Source organism: Hydra viridissima, unplaced genomic scaffold, assembly GCF_058129835.1.
Source record: "Hydra viridissima isolate aposymbiotic clone 2 unplaced genomic scaffold, HvirCarnegie_v1 scaffold_6, whole genome shotgun sequence".
Taxonomy (NCBI): Eukaryota; Metazoa; Cnidaria; class Hydrozoa; order Anthoathecata; family Hydridae; genus Hydra; species Hydra viridissima.
This window is the reverse complement of record NW_028324305.1, coordinates 10,107,454-10,126,775: the sequence shown is the minus strand read 5'-3', so window position 1 is coordinate 10,126,775 and position 19,322 is coordinate 10,107,454.

Sequence of the window (19,322 nt, the reverse complement as noted above, 5' to 3'; positions counted from 1 at the left end):
AACAAAATATGGCCAAGGGATCCAAGAGGAGTCGGTGAAAGCCTCGAATTTGGCCACATTTGGCCCAAATTTCGACGTTTTGTATGGAAATTGAGCCAAAAACGGGGTTTTGTCGCCAAATCCGGTACTTGCCAGCCTCTCTGTTGATTGTCTTTGTCATTTTCGTGCTCAGCCTGATAGGTTACAACAGAAAATGTCCAAAGGCTCCAAGAAATCTCGGTGAAAGGCTCCAATTTGACGAAATAATCACAGAATTGACATTACAAGCAAATTCTAAGCATTTCTGTGCATTTGTCGCAAATTTCGGTACTTACCACTGAATTGCTTGATGCCCTTGGGCATTTTTTTGCTCAGCCTGACAGAATACAACAAAATATGGCCAAGGGATCCAAGAGGAGTCGGTGAAAGCCTCGAATTTGGCCACATTTGGCCCAAATTTCGACGTTTTGTATGGAAATTGAGCCAAAAACGGGGTTTTGTCGCCAAATCCGGTACTTGCCAGCCTCTCTGTTGATTGTCTTTGTCATTTTCGTGCTCAGCCTGACAGGATACAACAAAATATGGCCAAGGGATCCAAGAGGAGTCGGTGAAAGCCTCGAATTTGGCCACATTTGGCCCAAATTTCGACGTTTTGTATGGAAATTGAGCCAAAAACGGGGTTTTGTCGCCAAATCCGGTACTTGCCAGCCTCTCTGTTGATTGTCTTTGTCATTTTCGTGCTCAGCCTGATAGGTTACAACAGAAAATGTCCAAAGGCTCCAAGAAATCTCGGTGAAAGGCTCCAATTTGACGAAATAATCACAGAATTGACATTACAAGCAAATTCTAAGCATTTCTGTGCATTTGTCGCAAATTTCGGTACTTACCACTGAATTGCTTGATGCCCTTGGGCATTTTTTTGCTCAGCCTGACAGAATACAACAAAATATGGCCAAGGGATCCAAGAGGAGTCGGTGAAAGCCTCGAATTTGGCCACATTTGGCCCAAATTTCGACGTTTTGTATGGAAATTGAGCCAAAAACGGGGTTTTGTCGCCAGATCCGGTACTTGCCAGCCTCTCTGTTGATTGTCTTTGTCATTTTCGTGCTCAGCCTGACAGGATACAACAAAATATGGCCAAGGGATCCAAGAGGAGTCGGTGAAAGCCTCGAATTTGGCCACATTTGGCCCAAATTTCGACGTTTTGTATGGAAATTGAGCCAAAAACGGGGTTTTGTCGCCAAATCCGGTACTTGCCAGCCTCTCTGTTGATTGTCTTTGTCATTTTCGTGCTCAGCCTGATAGGTTACAACAGAAAATGTCCAAAGGCTCCAAGAAATCTCGGTGAAAGGCTCCAATTTGACGAAATAATCACAGAATTGACATTACAAGCAAATTCTAAGCATTTCTGTGCATTTGTCGCAAATTTCGGTACTTACCACTGAATTGCTTGATGCCCTTGGGCATTTTTTTGCTCAGCCTGACAGAATACAACAAAATATGGCCAAGGGATCCAAGAGGAGTCGGTGAAAGCCTCGAATTTGGCCACATTTGGCCCAAATTTCGACGTTTTGTATGGAAATTGAGCCAAAAACGGGGTTTTGTCGCCAAATCCGGTACTTGCCAGCCTCTCTGTTGATTGTCTTTGTCATTTTCGTGCTCAGCCTGACAGGATACAACAAAATATGGCCAAGGGATCCAAGAGGAGTCGGTGAAAGCCTCGAATTTGGCCACATTTGGCCCAAATTTCGACGTTTTGTATGGAAATTGAGCCAAAAACGGGGTTTTGTCGCCAAATCCGGTACTTGCCAGCCTCTCTGTTGATTGTCTTTGTCATTTTCGTGCTCAGCCTGATAGGTTACAACAGAAAATGTCCAAAGGCTCCAAGAAATCTCGGTGAAAGGCTCCAATTTGACGAAATAATCACAGAATTGACATTACAAGCAAATTCTAAGCATTTCTGTGCATTTGTCGCAAATTTCGGTACTTACCACTGAATTGCTTGATGCCCTTGGGCATTTTTTTGCTCAGCCTGACAGAATACAACAAAATATGGCCAAGGGATCCAAGAGGAGTCGGTGAAAGCCTCGAATTTGGCCACATTTGGCCCAAATTTCGACGTTTTGTATGGAAATTGAGCCAAAAACGGGGTTTTGTCGCCAAATCCGGTACTTGCCAGCCTCTCTGTTGATTGTCTTTGTCATTTTCGTGCTCAGCCTGACAGGATACAACAAAATATGGCCAAGGGATCCAAGAGGAGTCGGTGAAAGCCTCGAATTTGGCCACATTTGGCCCAAATTTCGACGTTTTGTATGGAAATTGAGCCAAAAACGGGGTTTTGTCGCCAAATCCGGTACTTGCCAGCCTCTCTGTTGATTGTCTTTGTCATTTTCGTGCTCAGCCTGATAGGTTACAACAGAAAATGTCCAAAGGCTCCAAGAAATCTCGGTGAAAGGCTCCAATTTGACGAAATAATCACAGAATTGACATTACAAGCAAATTCTAAGCATTTCTGTGCATTTGTCGCAAATTTCGGTACTTACCACTGAATTGCTTGATGCCCTTGGGCATTTTTTTGCTCAGCCTGACAGAATACAACAAAATATGGCCAAGGGATCCAAGAGGAGTCGGTGAAAGCCTCGAATTTGGCCACATTTGGCCCAAATTTCGACGTTTTGTATGGAAATTGAGCCAAAAACGGGGTTTTGTCGCCAAATCCGGTACTTGCCAGCCTCTCTGTTGATTGTCTTTGTCATTTTCGTGCTCAGCCTGACAGGATACAACAAAATATGGCCAAGGGATCCAAGAGGAGTCGGTGAAAGCCTCGAATTTGGCCACATTTGGCCCAAATTTCGACGTTTTGTATGGAAATTGAGCCAAAAACGGGGTTTTGTCGCCAAATCCGGTACTTGCCAGCCTCTCTGTTGATTGTCTTTGTCATTTTCGTGCTCAGCCTGATAGGTTACAACAGAAAATGTCCAAAGGCTCCAAGAAATCTCGGTGAAAGGCTCCAATTTGACGAAATAATCACAGAATTGACATTACAAGCAAATTCTAAGCATTTCTGTGCATTTGTCGCAAATTTCGGTACTTACCACTGAATTGCTTGATGCCCTTGGGCATTTTTTTGCTCAGCCTGACAGAATACAACAAAATATGGCCAAGGGATCCAAGAGGAGTCGGTGAAAGCCTCGAATTTGGCCACATTTGGCCCAAATTTCGACGTTTTGTATGGAAATTGAGCCAAAAACGGGGTTTTGTCGCCAGATCCGGTACTTGCCAGCCTCTCTGTTGATTGTCTTTGTCATTTTCGTGCTCAGCCTGACAGGATACAACAAAATATGGCCAAGGGATCCAAGAGGAGTCGGTGAAAGCCTCGAATTTGGCCACATTTGGCCCAAATTTCGACGTTTTGTATGGAAATTGAGCCAAAAACGGGGTTTTGTCGCCAAATCCGGTACTTGCCAGCCTCTCTGTTGATTGTCTTTGTCATTTTCGTGCTCAGCCTGATAGGTTACAACAGAAAATGTCCAAAGGCTCCAAGAAATCTCGGTGAAAGGCTCCAATTTGACGAAATAATCACAGAATTGACATTACAAGCAAATTCTAAGCATTTCTGTGCATTTGTCGCAAATTTCGGTACTTACCACTGAATTGCTTGATGCCCTTGGGCATTTTTTTGCTCAGCCTGACAGAATACAACAAAATATGGCCAAGGGATCCAAGAGGAGTCGGTGAAAGCCTCGAATTTGGCCACATTTGGCCCAAATTTCGACGTTTTGTATGGAAATTGAGCCAAAAACGGGGTTTTGTCGCCAAATCCGGTACTTGCCAGCCTCTCTGTTGATTGTCTTTGTCATTTTCGTGCTCAGCCTGACAGGATACAACAAAATATGGCCAAGGGATCCAAGAGGAGTCGGTGAAAGCCTCGAATTTGGCCACATTTGGCCCAAATTTCGACGTTTTGTATGGAAATTGAGCCAAAAACGGGGTTTTGTCGCCAAATCCGGTACTTGCCAGCCTCTCTGTTGATTGTCTTTGTCATTTTCGTGCTCAGCCTGATAGGTTACAACAGAAAATGTCCAAAGGCTCCAAGAAATCTCGGTGAAAGGCTCCAATTTGACGAAATAATCACAGAATTGACATTACAAGCAAATTCTAAGCATTTCTGTGCATTTGTCGCAAATTTCGGTACTTACCACTGAATTGCTTGATGCCCTTGGGCATTTTTTTGCTCAGCCTGACAGAATACAACAAAATATGGCCAAGGGATCCAAGAGGAGTCGGTGAAAGCCTCGAATTTGGCCACATTTGGCCCAAATTTCGACGTTTTGTATGGAAATTGAGCCAAAAACGGGGTTTTGTCGCCAGATCCGGTACTTGCCAGCCTCTCTGTTGATTGTCTTTGTCATTTTCGTGCTCAGCCTGACAGGATACAACAAAATATGGCCAAGGGATCCAAGAGGAGTCGGTGAAAGCCTCGAATTTGGCCACATTTGGCCCAAATTTCGACGTTTTGTATGGAAATTGAGCCAAAAACGGGGTTTTGTCGCCAAATCCGGTACTTGCCAGCCTCTCTGTTGATTGTCTTTGTCATTTTCGTGCTCAGCCTGATAGGTTACAACAGAAAATGTCCAAAGGCTCCAAGAAATCTCGGTGAAAGGCTCCAATTTGACGAAATAATCACAGAATTGACATTACAAGCAAATTCTAAGCATTTCTGTGCATTTGTCGCAAATTTCGGTACTTACCACTGAATTGCTTGATGCCCTTGGGCATTTTTTTGCTCAGCCTGACAGAATACAACAAAATATGGCCAAGGGATCCAAGAGGAGTCGGTGAAAGCCTCGAATTTGGCCACATTTGGCCCAAATTTCGACGTTTTGTATGGAAATTGAGCCAAAAACGGGGTTTTGTCGCCAAATCCGGTACTTGCCAGCCTCTCTGTTGATTGTCTTTGTCATTTTCGTGCTCAGCCTGACAGGATACAACAAAATATGGCCAAGGGATCCAAGAGGAGTCGGTGAAAGCCTCGAATTTGGCCACATTTGGCCCAAATTTCGACGTTTTGTATGGAAATTGAGCCAAAAACGGGGTTTTGTCGCCAAATCCGGTACTTGCCAGCCTCTCTGTTGATTGTCTTTGTCATTTTCGTGCTCAGCCTGATAGGTTACAACAGAAAATGTCCAAAGGCTCCAAGAAATCTCGGTGAAAGGCTCCAATTTGACGAAATAATCACAGAATTGACATTACAAGCAAATTCTAAGCATTTCTGTGCATTTGTCGCAAATTTCGGTACTTACCACTAAATTGCTTGATGCCCTTGGGCATTTTTTTGCTCAGCCTGACAGAATACAACAAAATATGGCCAAGGGATCCAAGAGGAGTCGGTGAAAGCCTCGAATTTGGCCACATTTGGCCCAAATTTCGACGTTTTGTATGGAAATTGAGCCAAAAACGGGGTTTTGTCGCCAAATCCGGTACTTGCCAGCCTCTCTGTTGATTGTCTTTGTCATTTTCGTGCTCAGCCTGACAGGATACAACAAAATATGGCCAAGGGATCCAAGAGGAGTCGGTGAAAGCCTCGAATTTGGCCACATTTGGCCCAAATTTCGACGTTTTGTATGGAAATTGAGCCAAAAACGGGGTTTTGTCGCCAAATCCGGTACTTGCCAGCCTCTCTGTTGATTGTCTTTGTCATTTTCGTGCTCAGCCTGATAGGTTACAACAGAAAATGTCCAAAGGCTCCAAGAAATCTCGGTGAAAGGCTCCAATTTGACGAAATAATCACAGAATTGACATTACAAGCAAATTCTAAGCATTTCTGTGCATTTGTCGCAAATTTCGGTACTTACCACTGAATTGCTTGATGCCCTTGGGCATTTTTTTGCTCAGCCTGACAGAATACAACAAAATATGGCCAAGGGATCCAAGAGGAGTCGGTGAAAGCCTCGAATTTGGCCACATTTGGCCCAAATTTCGACGTTTTGTATGGAAATTGAGCCAAAAACGGGGTTTTGTCGCCAAATCCGGTACTTGCCAGCCTCTCTGTTGATTGTCTTTGTCATTTTCGTGCTCAGCCTGACAGGATACAACAAAATATGGCCAAGGGATCCAAGAGGAGTCGGTGAAAGCCTCGAATTTGGCCACATTTGGCCCAAATTTCGACGTTTTGTATGGAAATTGAGCCAAAAACGGGGTTTTGTCGCCAAATCCGGTACTTGCCAGCCTCTCTGTTGATTGTCTTTGTCATTTTCGTGCTCAGCCTGATAGGTTACAACAGAAAATGTCCAAAGGCTCCAAGAAATCTCGGTGAAAGGCTCCAATTTGACGAAATAATCACAGAATTGACATTACAAGCAAATTCTAAGCATTTCTGTGCATTTGTCGCAAATTTCGGTACTTACCACTGAATTGCTTGATGCCCTTGGGCATTTTTTTGCTCAGCCTGACAGAATACAACAAAATATGGCCAAGGGATCCAAGAGGAGTCGGTGAAAGCCTCGAATTTGGCCACATTTGGCCCAAATTTCGACGTTTTGTATGGAAATTGAGCCAAAAACGGGGTTTTGTCGCCAAATCCGGTACTTGCCAGCCTCTCTGTTGATTGTCTTTGTCATTTTCGTGCTCAGCCTGACAGGATACAACAAAATATGGCCAAGGGATCCAAGAGGAGTCGGTGAAAGCCTCGAATTTGGCCACATTTGGCCCAAATTTCGACGTTTTGTATGGAAATTGAGCCAAAAACGGGGTTTTGTCGCCAAATCCGGTACTTGCCAGCCTCTCTGTTGATTGTCTTTGTCATTTTCGTGCTCAGCCTGATAGGTTACAACAGAAAATGTCCAAAGGCTCCAAGAAATCTCGGTGAAAGGCTCCAATTTGACGAAATAATCACAGAATTGACATTACAAGCAAATTCTAAGCATTTCTGTGCATTTGTCGCAAATTTCGGTACTTACCACTGAATTGCTTGATGCCCTTGGGCATTTTTTTGCTCAGCCTGACAGAATACAACAAAATATGGCCAAGGGATCCAAGAGGAGTCGGTGAAAGCCTCGAATTTGGCCACATTTGGCCCAAATTTCGACGTTTTGTATGGAAATTGAGCCAAAAACGGGGTTTTGTCGCCAAATCCGGTACTTGCCAGCCTCTCTGTTGATTGTCTTTGTCATTTTCGTGCTCAGCCTGACAGGATACAACAAAATATGGCCAAGGGATCCAAGAGGAGTCGGTGAAAGCCTCGAATTTGGCCACATTTGGCCCAAATTTCGACGTTTTGTATGGAAATTGAGCCAAAAACGGGGTTTTGTCGCCAAATCCGGTACTTGCCAGCCTCTCTGTTGATTGTCTTTGTCATTTTCGTGCTCAGCCTGATAGGTTACAACAGAAAATGTCCAAAGGCTCCAAGAAATCTCGGTGAAAGGCTCCAATTTGACGAAATAATCACAGAATTGACATTACAAGCAAATTCTAAGCATTTCTGTGCATTTGTCGCAAATTTCGGTACTTACCACTGAATTGCTTGATGCCCTTGGGCATTTTTTTGCTCAGCCTGACAGAATACAACAAAATATGGCCAAGGGATCCAAGAGGAGTCGGTGAAAGCCTCGAATTTGGCCACATTTGGCCCAAATTTCGACGTTTTGTATGGAAATTGAGCCAAAAACGGGGTTTTGTCGCCAAATCCGGTACTTGCCAGCCTCTCTGTTGATTGTCTTTGTCATTTTCGTGCTCAGCCTGACAGGATACAACAAAATATGGCCAAGGGATCCAAGAGGAGTCGGTGAAAGCCTCGAATTTGGCCACATTTGGCCCAAATTTCGACGTTTTGTATGGAAATTGAGCCAAAAACGGGGTTTTGTCGCCAAATCCGGTACTTGCCAGCCTCTCTGTTGATTGTCTTTGTCATTTTCGTGCTCAGCCTGATAGGTTACAACAGAAAATGTCCAAAGGCTCCAAGAAATCTCGGTGAAAGGCTCCAATTTGACGAAATAATCACAGAATTGACATTACAAGCAAATTCTAAGCATTTCTGTGCATTTGTCGCAAATTTCGGTACTTACCACTGAATTGCTTGATGCCCTTGGGCATTTTTTTGCTCAGCCTGACAGAATACAACAAAATATGGCCAAGGGATCCAAGAGGAGTCGGTGAAAGCCTCGAATTTGGCCACATTTGGCCCAAATTTCGACGTTTTGTATGGAAATTGAGCCAAAAACGGGGTTTTGTCGCCAAATCCGGTACTTGCCAGCCTCTCTGTTGATTGTCTTTGTCATTTTCGTGCTCAGCCTGACAGGATACAACAAAATATGGCCAAGGGATCCAAGAGGAGTCGGTGAAAGCCTCGAATTTGGCCACATTTGGCCCAAATTTCGACGTTTTGTATGGAAATTGAGCCAAAAACGGGGTTTTGTCGCCAAATCCGGTACTTGCCAGCCTCTCTGTTGATTGTCTTTGTCATTTTCGTGCTCAGCCTGATAGGTTACAACAGAAAATGTCCAAAGGCTCCAAGAAATCTCGGTGAAAGGCTCCAATTTGACGAAATAATCACAGAATTGACATTACAAGCAAATTCTAAGCATTTCTGTGCATTTGTCGCAAATTTCGGTACTTACCACTGAATTGCTTGATGCCCTTGGGCATTTTTTTGCTCAGCCTGACAGAATACAACAAAATATGGCCAAGGGATCCAAGAGGAGTCGGTGAAAGCCTCGAATTTGGCCACATTTGGCCCAAATTTCGACGTTTTGTATGGAAATTGAGCCAAAAACGGGGTTTTGTCGCCAAATCCGGTACTTGCCAGCCTCTCTGTTGATTGTCTTTGTCATTTTCGTGCTCAGCCTGATAGGTTACAACAGAAAATGTCCAAAGGCTCCAAGAAATCTCGGTGAAAGGCTCCAATTTGACGAAATAATCACAGAATTGACATTACAAGCAAATTCTAAGCATTTCTGTGCATTTGTCGCAAATTTCGGTACTTACCACTGAATTGCTTGATGCCCTTGGGCATTTTTTTGCTCAGCCTGACAGAATACAACAAAATATGGCCAAGGGATCCAAGAGGAGTCGGTGAAAGCCTCGAATTTGGCCACATTTGGCCCAAATTTCGACGTTTTGTATGGAAATTGAGCCAAAAACGGGGTTTTGTCGCCAAATCCGGTACTTGCCAGCCTCTCTGTTGATTGTCTTTGTCATTTTCGTGCTCAGCCTGATAGGTTACAACAGAAAATGTCCAAAGGCTCCAAGAAATCTCGGTGAAAGGCTCCAATTTGACGAAATAATCACAGAATTGACATTACAAGCAAATTCTAAGCATTTCTGTGCATTTGTCGCAAATTTCGGTACTTACCACTGAATTGCTTGATGCCCTTGGGCATTTTTTTGCTCAGCCTGACAGAATACAACAAAATATGGCCAAGGGATCCAAGAGGAGTCGGTGAAAGCCTCGAATTTGGCCACATTTGGCCCAAATTTCGACGTTTTGTATGGAAATTGAGCCAAAAACGGGGTTTTGTCGCCAAATCCGGTACTTGCCAGCCTCTCTGTTGATTGTCTTTGTCATTTTCGTGCTCAGCCTGATAGGTTACAACAGAAAATGTCCAAAGGCTCCAAGAAATCTCGGTGAAAGGCTCCAATTTGACGAAATAATCACAGAATTGACATTACAAGCAAATTCTAAGCATTTCTGTGCATTTGTCGCAAATTTCGGTACTTACCACTGAATTGCTTGATGCCCTTGGGCATTTTTTTGCTCAGCCTGACAGAATACAACAAAATATGGCCAAGGGATCCAAGAGGAGTCGGTGAAAGCCTCGAATTTGGCCACATTTGGCCCAAATTTCGACGTTTTGTATGGAAATTGAGCCAAAAACGGGGTTTTGTCGCCAAATCCGGTACTTGCCAGCCTCTCTGTTGATTGTCTTTGTCATTTTCGTGCTCAGCCTGATAGGTTACAACAGAAAATGTCCAAAGGCTCCAAGAAATCTCGGTGAAAGGCTCCAATTTGACGAAATAATCACAGAATTGACATTACAAGCAAATTCTAAGCATTTCTGTGCATTTGTCGCAAATTTCGGTACTTACCACTGAATTGCTTGATGCCCTTGGGCATTTTTTTGCTCAGCCTGACAGAATACAACAAAATATGGCCAAGGGATCCAAGAGGAGTCGGTGAAAGCCTCGAATTTGGCCACATTTGGCCCAAATTTCGACGTTTTGTATGGAAATTGAGCCAAAAACGGGGTTTTGTCGCCAAATCCGGTACTTGCCAGCCTCTCTGTTGATTGTCTTTGTCATTTTCGTGCTCAGCCTGACAGGATACAACAAAATATGGCCAAGGGATCCAAGAGGAGTCGGTGAAAGCCTCGAATTTGGCCACATTTGGCCCAAATTTCGACGTTTTGTATGGAAATTGAGCCAAAAACGGGGTTTTGTCGCCAAATCCGGTACTTGCCAGCCTCTCTGTTGATTGTCTTTGTCATTTTCGTGCTCAGCCTGATAGGTTACAACAGAAAATGTCCAAAGGCTCCAAGAAATCTCGGTGAAAGGCTCCAATTTGACGAAATAATCACAGAATTGACATTACAAGCAAATTCTAAGCATTTCTGTGCATTTGTCGCAAATTTCGGTACTTACCACTGAATTGCTTGATGCCCTTGGGCATTTTTTTGCTCAGCCTGACAGAATACAACAAAATATGGCCAAGGGATCCAAGAGGAGTCGGTGAAAGCCTCGAATTTGGCCACATTTGGCCCAAATTTCGACGTTTTGTATGGAAATTGAGCCAAAAACGGGGTTTTGTCGCCAAATCCGGTACTTGCCAGCCTCTCTGTTGATTGTCTTTGTCATTTTCGTGCTCAGCCTGACAGGATACAACAAAATATGGCCAAGGGATCCAAGAGGAGTCGGTGAAAGCCTCGAATTTGGCCACATTTGGCCCAAATTTCGACGTTTTGTATGGAAATTGAGCCAAAAACGGGGTTTTGTCGCCAAATCCGGTACTTGCCAGCCTCTCTGTTGATTGTCTTTGTCATTTTCGTGCTCAGCCTGATAGGTTACAACAGAAAATGTCCAAAGGCTCCAAGAAATCTCGGTGAAAGGCTCCAATTTGACGAAATAATCACAGAATTGACATTACAAGCAAATTCTAAGCATTTCTGTGCATTTGTCGCAAATTTCGGTACTTACCACTGAATTGCTTGATGCCCTTGGGCATTTTTTTGCTCAGCCTGACAGAATACAACAAAATATGGCCAAGGGATCCAAGAGGAGTCGGTGAAAGCCTCGAATTTGGCCACATTTGGCCCAAATTTCGACGTTTTGTATGGAAATTGAGCCAAAAACGGGGTTTTGTCGCCAAATCCGGTACTTGCCAGCCTCTCTGTTGATTGTCTTTGTCATTTTCGTGCTCAGCCTGACAGGATACAACAAAATATGGCCAAGGGATCCAAGAGGAGTCGGTGAAAGCCTCGAATTTGGCCACATTTGGCCCAAATTTCGACGTTTTGTATGGAAATTGAGCCAAAAACGGGGTTTTGTCGCCAAATCCGGTACTTGCCAGCCTCTCTGTTGATTGTCTTTGTCATTTTCGTGCTCAGCCTGATAGGTTACAACAGAAAATGTCCAAAGGCTCCAAGAAATCTCGGTGAAAGGCTCCAATTTGACGAAATAATCACAGAATTGACATTACAAGCAAATTCTAAGCATTTCTGTGCATTTGTCGCAAATTTCGGTACTTACCACTGAATTGCTTGATGCCCTTGGGCATTTTTTTGCTCAGCCTGACAGAATACAACAAAATATGGCCAAGGGATCCAAGAGGAGTCGGTGAAAGCCTCGAATTTGGCCACATTTGGCCCAAATTTCGACGTTATGTATGGAAATTGAGCCAAAAACGGGGTTTTGTCGCCAAATCCGGTACTTGCCAGCCTCTCTGTTGATTGTCTTTGTCATTTTCGTGCTCAGCCTGACAGGATACAACAAAATATGGCCAAGGGATCCAAGAGGAGTCGGTGAAAGCCTCGAATTTGGCCACATTTGGCCCAAATTTCGACGTTTTGTATGGAAATTGAGCCAAAAACGGGGTTTTGTCGCCAAATCCGGTACTTGCCAGCCTCTCTGTTGATTGTCTTTGTCATTTTCGTGCTCAGCCTGATAGGTTACAACAGAAAATGTCCAAAGGCTCCAAGAAATCTCGGTGAAAGGCTCCAATTTGACGAAATAATCACAGAATTGACATTACAAGCAAATTCTAAGCATTTCTGTGCATTTGTCGCAAATTTCGGTACTTACCACTGAATTGCTTGATGCCCTTGGGCATTTTTTTGCTCAGCCTGACAGAATACAACAAAATATGGCCAAGGGATCCAAGAGGAGTCGGTGAAAGCCTCGAATTTGGCCACATTTGGCCCAAATTTCGACGTTTTGTATGGAAATTGAGCCAAAAACGGGGTTTTGTCGCCAAATCCGGTACTTGCCAGCCTCTCTGTTGATTGTCTTTGTCATTTTCGTGCTCAGCCTGACAGGATACAACAAAATATGGCCAAGGGATCCAAGAGGAGTCGGTGAAAGCCTCGAATTTGGCCACATTTGGCCCAAATTTCGACGTTTTGTATGGAAATTGAGCCAAAAACGGGGTTTTGTCGCCAAATCCGGTACTTGCCAGCCTCTCTGTTGATTGTCTTTGTCATTTTCGTGCTCAGCCTGATAGGTTACAACAGAAAATGTCCAAAGGCTCCAAGAAATCTCGGTGAAAGGCTCCAATTTGACGAAATAATCACAGAATTGACATTACAAGCAAATTCTAAGCATTTCTGTGCATTTGTCGCAAATTTCGGTACTTACCACTGAATTGCTTGATGCCCTTGGGCATTTTTTTGCTCAGCCTGACAGAATACAACAAAATATGGCCAAGGGATCCAAGAGGAGTCGGTGAAAGCCTCGAATTTGGCCACATTTGGCCCAAATTTCGACGTTTTGTATGGAAATTGAGCCAAAAACGGGGTTTTGTCGCCAAATCCGGTACTTGCCAGCCTCTCTGTTGATTGTCTTTGTCATTTTCGTGCTCAGCCTGACAGGATACAACAAAATATGGCCAAGGGATCCAAGAGGAGTCGGTGAAAGCCTCGAATTTGGCCACATTTGGCCCAAATTTCGACGTTTTGTATGGAAATTGAGCCAAAAACGGGGTTTTGTCGCCAAATCCGGTACTTGCCAGCCTCTCTGTTGATTGTCTTTGTCATTTTCGTGCTCAGCCTGATAGGTTACAACAGAAAATGTCCAAAGGCTCCAAGAAATCTCGGTGAAAGGCTCCAATTTGACGAAATAATCACAGAATTGACATTACAAGCAAATTCTAAGCATTTCTGTGCATTTGTCGCAAATTTCGGTACTTACCACTGAATTGCTTGATGCCCTTGGGCATTTTTTTGCTCAGCCTGACAGAATACAACAAAATATGGCCAAGGGATCCAAGAGGAGTCGGTGAAAGCCTCGAATTTGGCCACATTTGGCCCAAATTTCGACGTTTTGTATGGAAATTGAGCCAAAAACGGGGTTTTTTCTCAATTTCCGTACAATGACTTAAAACTATTACAAAGATAATTAACAACTACAATAATAAATGTTTTTGCAAAATATAATAGAAATCATAACTAAAATTTACAACGACATTAAAAGAGTCCCTACGTGAAACAGAATAGAAAAGCAACATAGAAACCTAGCCAACATAACAGGAAAAAAAAAAAAAAAAAAAACTCATAGCACTGCTGTTACTTCTTGTTTCGTAAAATGAACTTGCTCTTGCATGCGTTGGTATCCGCAAGGCACACTTTACTTACAAAAATCAACTATAAGCCTGCTAACATAAGTGTATTACCCTTTAGTAGCTTATTAGGGCAGACCATTTGTGGCAGAGGCGAACTTCTATGCTTATTGTTTGCCTGAACCAATTATACACCAGGAAACGGCCCACGTGAATGTACCAATTTCATTCTATGGACGCTGGATCCGCACAAAACTTGGAATTTTCAACATTCACGTGACCAAAGGGGAGGGGGTTTTAACATGGAAAAATTTAATCACCTCTCTACCCATCTCACTCCCCCTCACTACAGGTCTATTCGTCGTGCGACCGGTATTTATTGTGCAGGCCTAATTTATTTATGGTTGTAGAGTTGTACGGTCATTTGTTTTTAGACTTGTTTTTAAAAAAGACTTGTTTTTAAAAGAGAAAATGAAACGCTGTTTATGATATATTGTGAATTATTCTTACATGATGTAATGTAAACAAACTTTTATAATTTAAACGTGGAGTTTTAGAATTCATTTAAAGCAAATAATATATATTTTTAAATTTCAGATAAAGTTTTTATATCGTGCCAAAAAAATGTTGTGTGAATGCTTGTCACAATAATTATCAGATTATATATATATATATATATATATATATATATATATATATATATATATATATATATATATATATATATATATATATATATATATATATATATATATATATATATATATATATAAATTCTGATAATTATTGTGAGCATTAGTGGCATCAGAAATGAATGATGAGTTGATGAAAATCTTAGCATTGAACCATTTCATAATGAATTTAAGTGTAAAGTTTCTATTTTAACAATGAATCTAATGATAACTGTTGACACCTGGTCTAAGTTTGATAAGGTACTTGACTTTTAAGTTCCTTAAAAATGAACAATAAAAACGAAGTAATTATGCAACAAATTTCACTTATGGAGCAAAAAAGTAATTGGAGATAAAGTTTATACATCAGGCATAGTTATTTGCTCATTTTGCATATTTTTTATCATCAAGTGATATTAGGCCGGAAGGATGCATTTATATTCATTCTATGGACATGAGATCCATAACATTCTGCTCTTGGTGTTAGTTAAGGTTTCTATTTTACTTTGTAATATTTTTAGTTATTGTTGTTGTTTATTATCTTTGTTATGCTTTTAAGTTAATGTGGCTATGTTATGAAATTCCTCTTATCACTTTTTAAACCTGTTTATTACTTTTATTGTTTATTGCTTTTGTTAAAATTTTTCAATTCTTTCAATTAGTGTTGCTGTTTTTTATTATTTTTATTGTACTTATTAATTATCATTAAATATAGTTGTTGGTGTTGTTGTTGTTGTTTTGCTGTTTTTTTTGTTTGGATTGTGGTGGATTAAAAAATCCAACAGATATTTCTTGCCAATGGACATTTTCAAGTTATTTTGTTAACATTTTTAAATTGAGCTTGCATTTTTTTAAAAATATTTTTATTCAAGTTTTGTTATTTTTCATCATAATTAAAAATATCATAATAAAATCTATTGTATTTTTATTGCTTAAAATATAGGGGTATGGATGTTATTTAAAGTTATACTAATGGTATTTCCATAAAATGGTTATTACTACTTTGAAATTTCTGTGATGCTATTAACTATTTTTGTTCTTTTTTAGAAAATTTAGAAAAATAATTAAAAATTTTGTGCCAACACTAACATGGCATGTCACATGTTATTGCATGTAAAGGTTAAATTTTGTTATGAGTATTACAGTTTTTATGAAAAAAACAAAAGAAGGTTAAGAGTATTGTTTGTAAATATATATTTTGTTTACTTGGAATCTTTTAAACTTTTCTGCCATCATTTTTAAAATTTTTGTCTGCACACGTTTATTGTTTGCAGATATGCTTCTTTGTTATGTATGTGTATGTGGCAATAAGTGCTATATAGTTGGTTTATCAATGTGTTTTTATGTTAATGTAAAGTGTTTTTTTATTGTTTGAGTATGTCTTAATATGTGTTATATAATCGTTTTAAAAATGTGTTTAAATAAGGTATTTATTTATTTAATTATATGTTTAACCTTATATACATATTTAAACACATTATTGTGTCTATAGTTGGTACATATGTTTATATTATGTTGTTTCCGTGTTTCCAAAGTGCTGTGAATTGGTAAACATCTACCTAAAAATCAATTAGTATATTTTAGTGAAGGAGCAGAACAAATGGCTTTAGATCATGCAGCTCAGCGTGATACACACCTAATGGCATGGTTTAAGTTGAGTACTGAAAATGAAAGAGCACACTGCTATTTGTATGTAGACATTCCTTATCACTTTATATTTGATGATAAACATTGTAAATGGAAAGTTAGACAAAGGGGTGGTAATAAGGTGATAGTAAGAATGTATAGAGTTAATCCAACTGGAGAATTGTTTTTTCTCAGGCGGTTACTTTTGCAAGCAAAAGGAGCAACATCTTGGGAGGATGTGCGTACTGTTAATGGTATTGTCCTTGAAATGTTTTGTGAAGCATGTGTTTTGAAAGGTCACTGATGAAAAGATGACACTGATTGGCAGAATACTCTTTCTGAGGCGATTTTAACACATACGCCAAAGCAAATTAGACAGTTGTTTTCAATTACTTTGATCTTTTGTGAACCTGACAATCCTTTACATCTCTGGAATACATACAAATTTTTTTATGATGGAAGATTTCATTCACCGCTCAGTCCCACTTCTAATAGCTGAACAAGCTACTCTTGATCAAATTGAAAAGATTATTAATCAAAGTGGTAAAACGCTGGCTGATTACAAACTGCCTGTTATTGATGAGTTTACAGGCTTAAATCTAGAAAATTTTGATGAAAACGTTCAACAATCTATTGACGAAGCCAATCAAAAGAGACTGTTGCTTAATGTCAATCAATTAAATGTATGTAATGCTATCCTTGCTGCACTGAATGAGCAACCAAGTGTAGAAAACCAACATTCTAGATTGTTTTTCATGGATGGACCAGCTGGTAGTGGAAAAACCTTTACTTATAATTATTTGATTGCTGAAACCATAAGTAGGGGCTTTAAGTCTGCTACAGCTGCATGGACTGGCATAGCAGCAACTCTTCTTACAAATGGACCTACATGTAACTCCTAACTCTATACACAGGCATTTTTTAAGACAAGTTAGTTTGTTTTTGCTTAACGAAACATCCATGATACCTAAGCATGTCATAAATGCAATTGATAGGTTGTTAAAAGATATTTGCAACAACAACTTTCCATTCAGAGGAAAAATCATTCTTTTTGGTGGTGACTTTAGGCTAATTCTGCCTGTTGTGAAAAGAGGACAAACAGTTAAATAGTAGAATCATGTAAAAAATATTCTTTGCATTGGCAATGGGATACAATGGGCCAGAAAGAATACAACAAAAAATGTATAAAGGCTCCGAGAAATCTCGGTGAAAGGCTCCAATTTGACGAAATAATCACAGAATTGACATTACAAGCAAATTCTAAGCATTTCTGTGCATTTGTCGCAAATTTCGGTACTTACCACTGAATTGCTTGATGCCCTTGGGCATTTTTTTGCTCAGCCTGACAGAATACAACAAAATATGGCCAAGGGATCCAAGAGGAGTCGGTGAAAGCCTCGAATTTGGCCACATTTGGCCCAAATTTCGACGTTTTGTATGGAAATTGAGCCAAAAACGGGGTTTTGTCGCCAAATCCGGTACTTGCCAGCCTCTCTGTTGATTGTCTTTGTCATTTTCGTGCTCGGCCTGACAGGATACAACAAAATATGGCCAAGGGATCCAAGAGGAGTCGGTGAAAGCCTCGAATTTGGCCACATTTGGCCCAAATTTCGACGTTTTGTATGGAAATTGAGCCAAAAACGGGGTTTTGTCGCCAAATCCGGTACTTGCCAGCCTCTCTGTTGATTGTCTTTGTCATTTTCGTGCTCAGCCTGATAGGTTACAACAGAAAATGTCCAAAGGCTCCAAGAAATCTCGGTGAAAGGCTCCAATTTGACGAAATAATCACAGAATTGACATTACAAGCAAATTCTAAGCATTTCTGTGCATTTGTCGCAAATTTCGGTACTTACCACTGAATTGCTTGATGCCCTTGGGCATTTTTTTGCTCAGCCTGACAGAATACAACAAAATATGGCCAAGGGATCCAAGAGGAGTCGGTGAAAGCCTCGAATTTGGCCACATTTGGCCCAAATTTCGACGTTTTGTATGGAAATTGAGCCAAAAACGGGGTTTTGTCGCCAAATCCGGTACTTGCCAGCCTCTCTGTTGATTGTCTTTGTCATTTTCGTGCTCAGCCTGACAGGATACAACAAAATATGGCCAAGGGATCCAAGAGGAGTCGGTGAAAGCCTCGAATTTGGCCACATTTGGCCCAAATTTCGACGTTTTGTATGGAAATTGAGCCAAAAACGGGGTTTTGTCGCCAAATCCGGTACTTGCCAGCCTCTCTGTTGATTGTCTTTGTCATTTTCGTGCTCAGCCTGATAGGTTACAACAGAAAATGTCCAAAGGCTCCAAGAAATCTCGGTGAAAGGCTCCAATTTGACGAAATAATCACAGAATTGACATTACAAGCAAATTCTAAGCATTTCTGTGCATTTGTCGCAAATTTCGGTACTTACCACTGAATTGCTTGATGCCCTTGGGCATTTTTTTGCTCAGCCTGACAGAATACAACAAAATATGGCCAAGGGATCCAAGAGGAGTCGGTGAAAGCCTCGAATTTGGCCACATTTGGCCCAAATTTCGACGTTTTGTATGGAAATTGAGCCAAAAACGGGGTTTTGTCGCCAAATCCGGTACTTGCCAGCCTCTCTGTTGATTGTCTTTGTCATTTTCGTGCTCAGCCTGACAGGATACAACAAAATATGGCCAAGGGATCCAAGAGGAGTCGGTGAAAGCCTCGAATTTGGCCACATTTGGCCCAAATTTCGACGTTTTGTATGGAAATTGAGCCAAAAACGGGGTTTTGTCGCCAAATCCGGTACTTGCCAGCCTCTCTGTTGATTGTCTTTGTCATTTTCGTGCTCAGCCTGATAGGTTACAACAGAAAATGTCCAAAGGCTCCAAGAAATCTCGGTGAAAGGCTCCAATTTGACGAAATAATCACAGAATTGACATTACAAGCAAATTCTAAGCATTTCTGTGCATTTGTCGCAAATTTCGGTACTTACCACTGAATTGCTTGATGCCCTTGGGCATTTTTTTGCTCAGCCTGACAGAATACAACAAAATATGGCCAAGGGATCCAAGAGGAGTCGGTGAAAGCCTCGAATTTGGCCACATTTGGCCCAAATTTCGACGTTTTGTATGGAAATTGAGCCAAAAACGGGGTTTTGTCGCCAAATCCGGTACTTGCCAGCCTCTCTGTTGATTGTCTTTGTCATTTTCGTGCTCAGCCTGACAGGATACAACAAAATATGGCCAAGGGATCCAAGAGGAGTCGGTGAAAGCCTCGAATTTGGCCACATTTGGCCCAAATTTCGACGTTTTGTATGGAA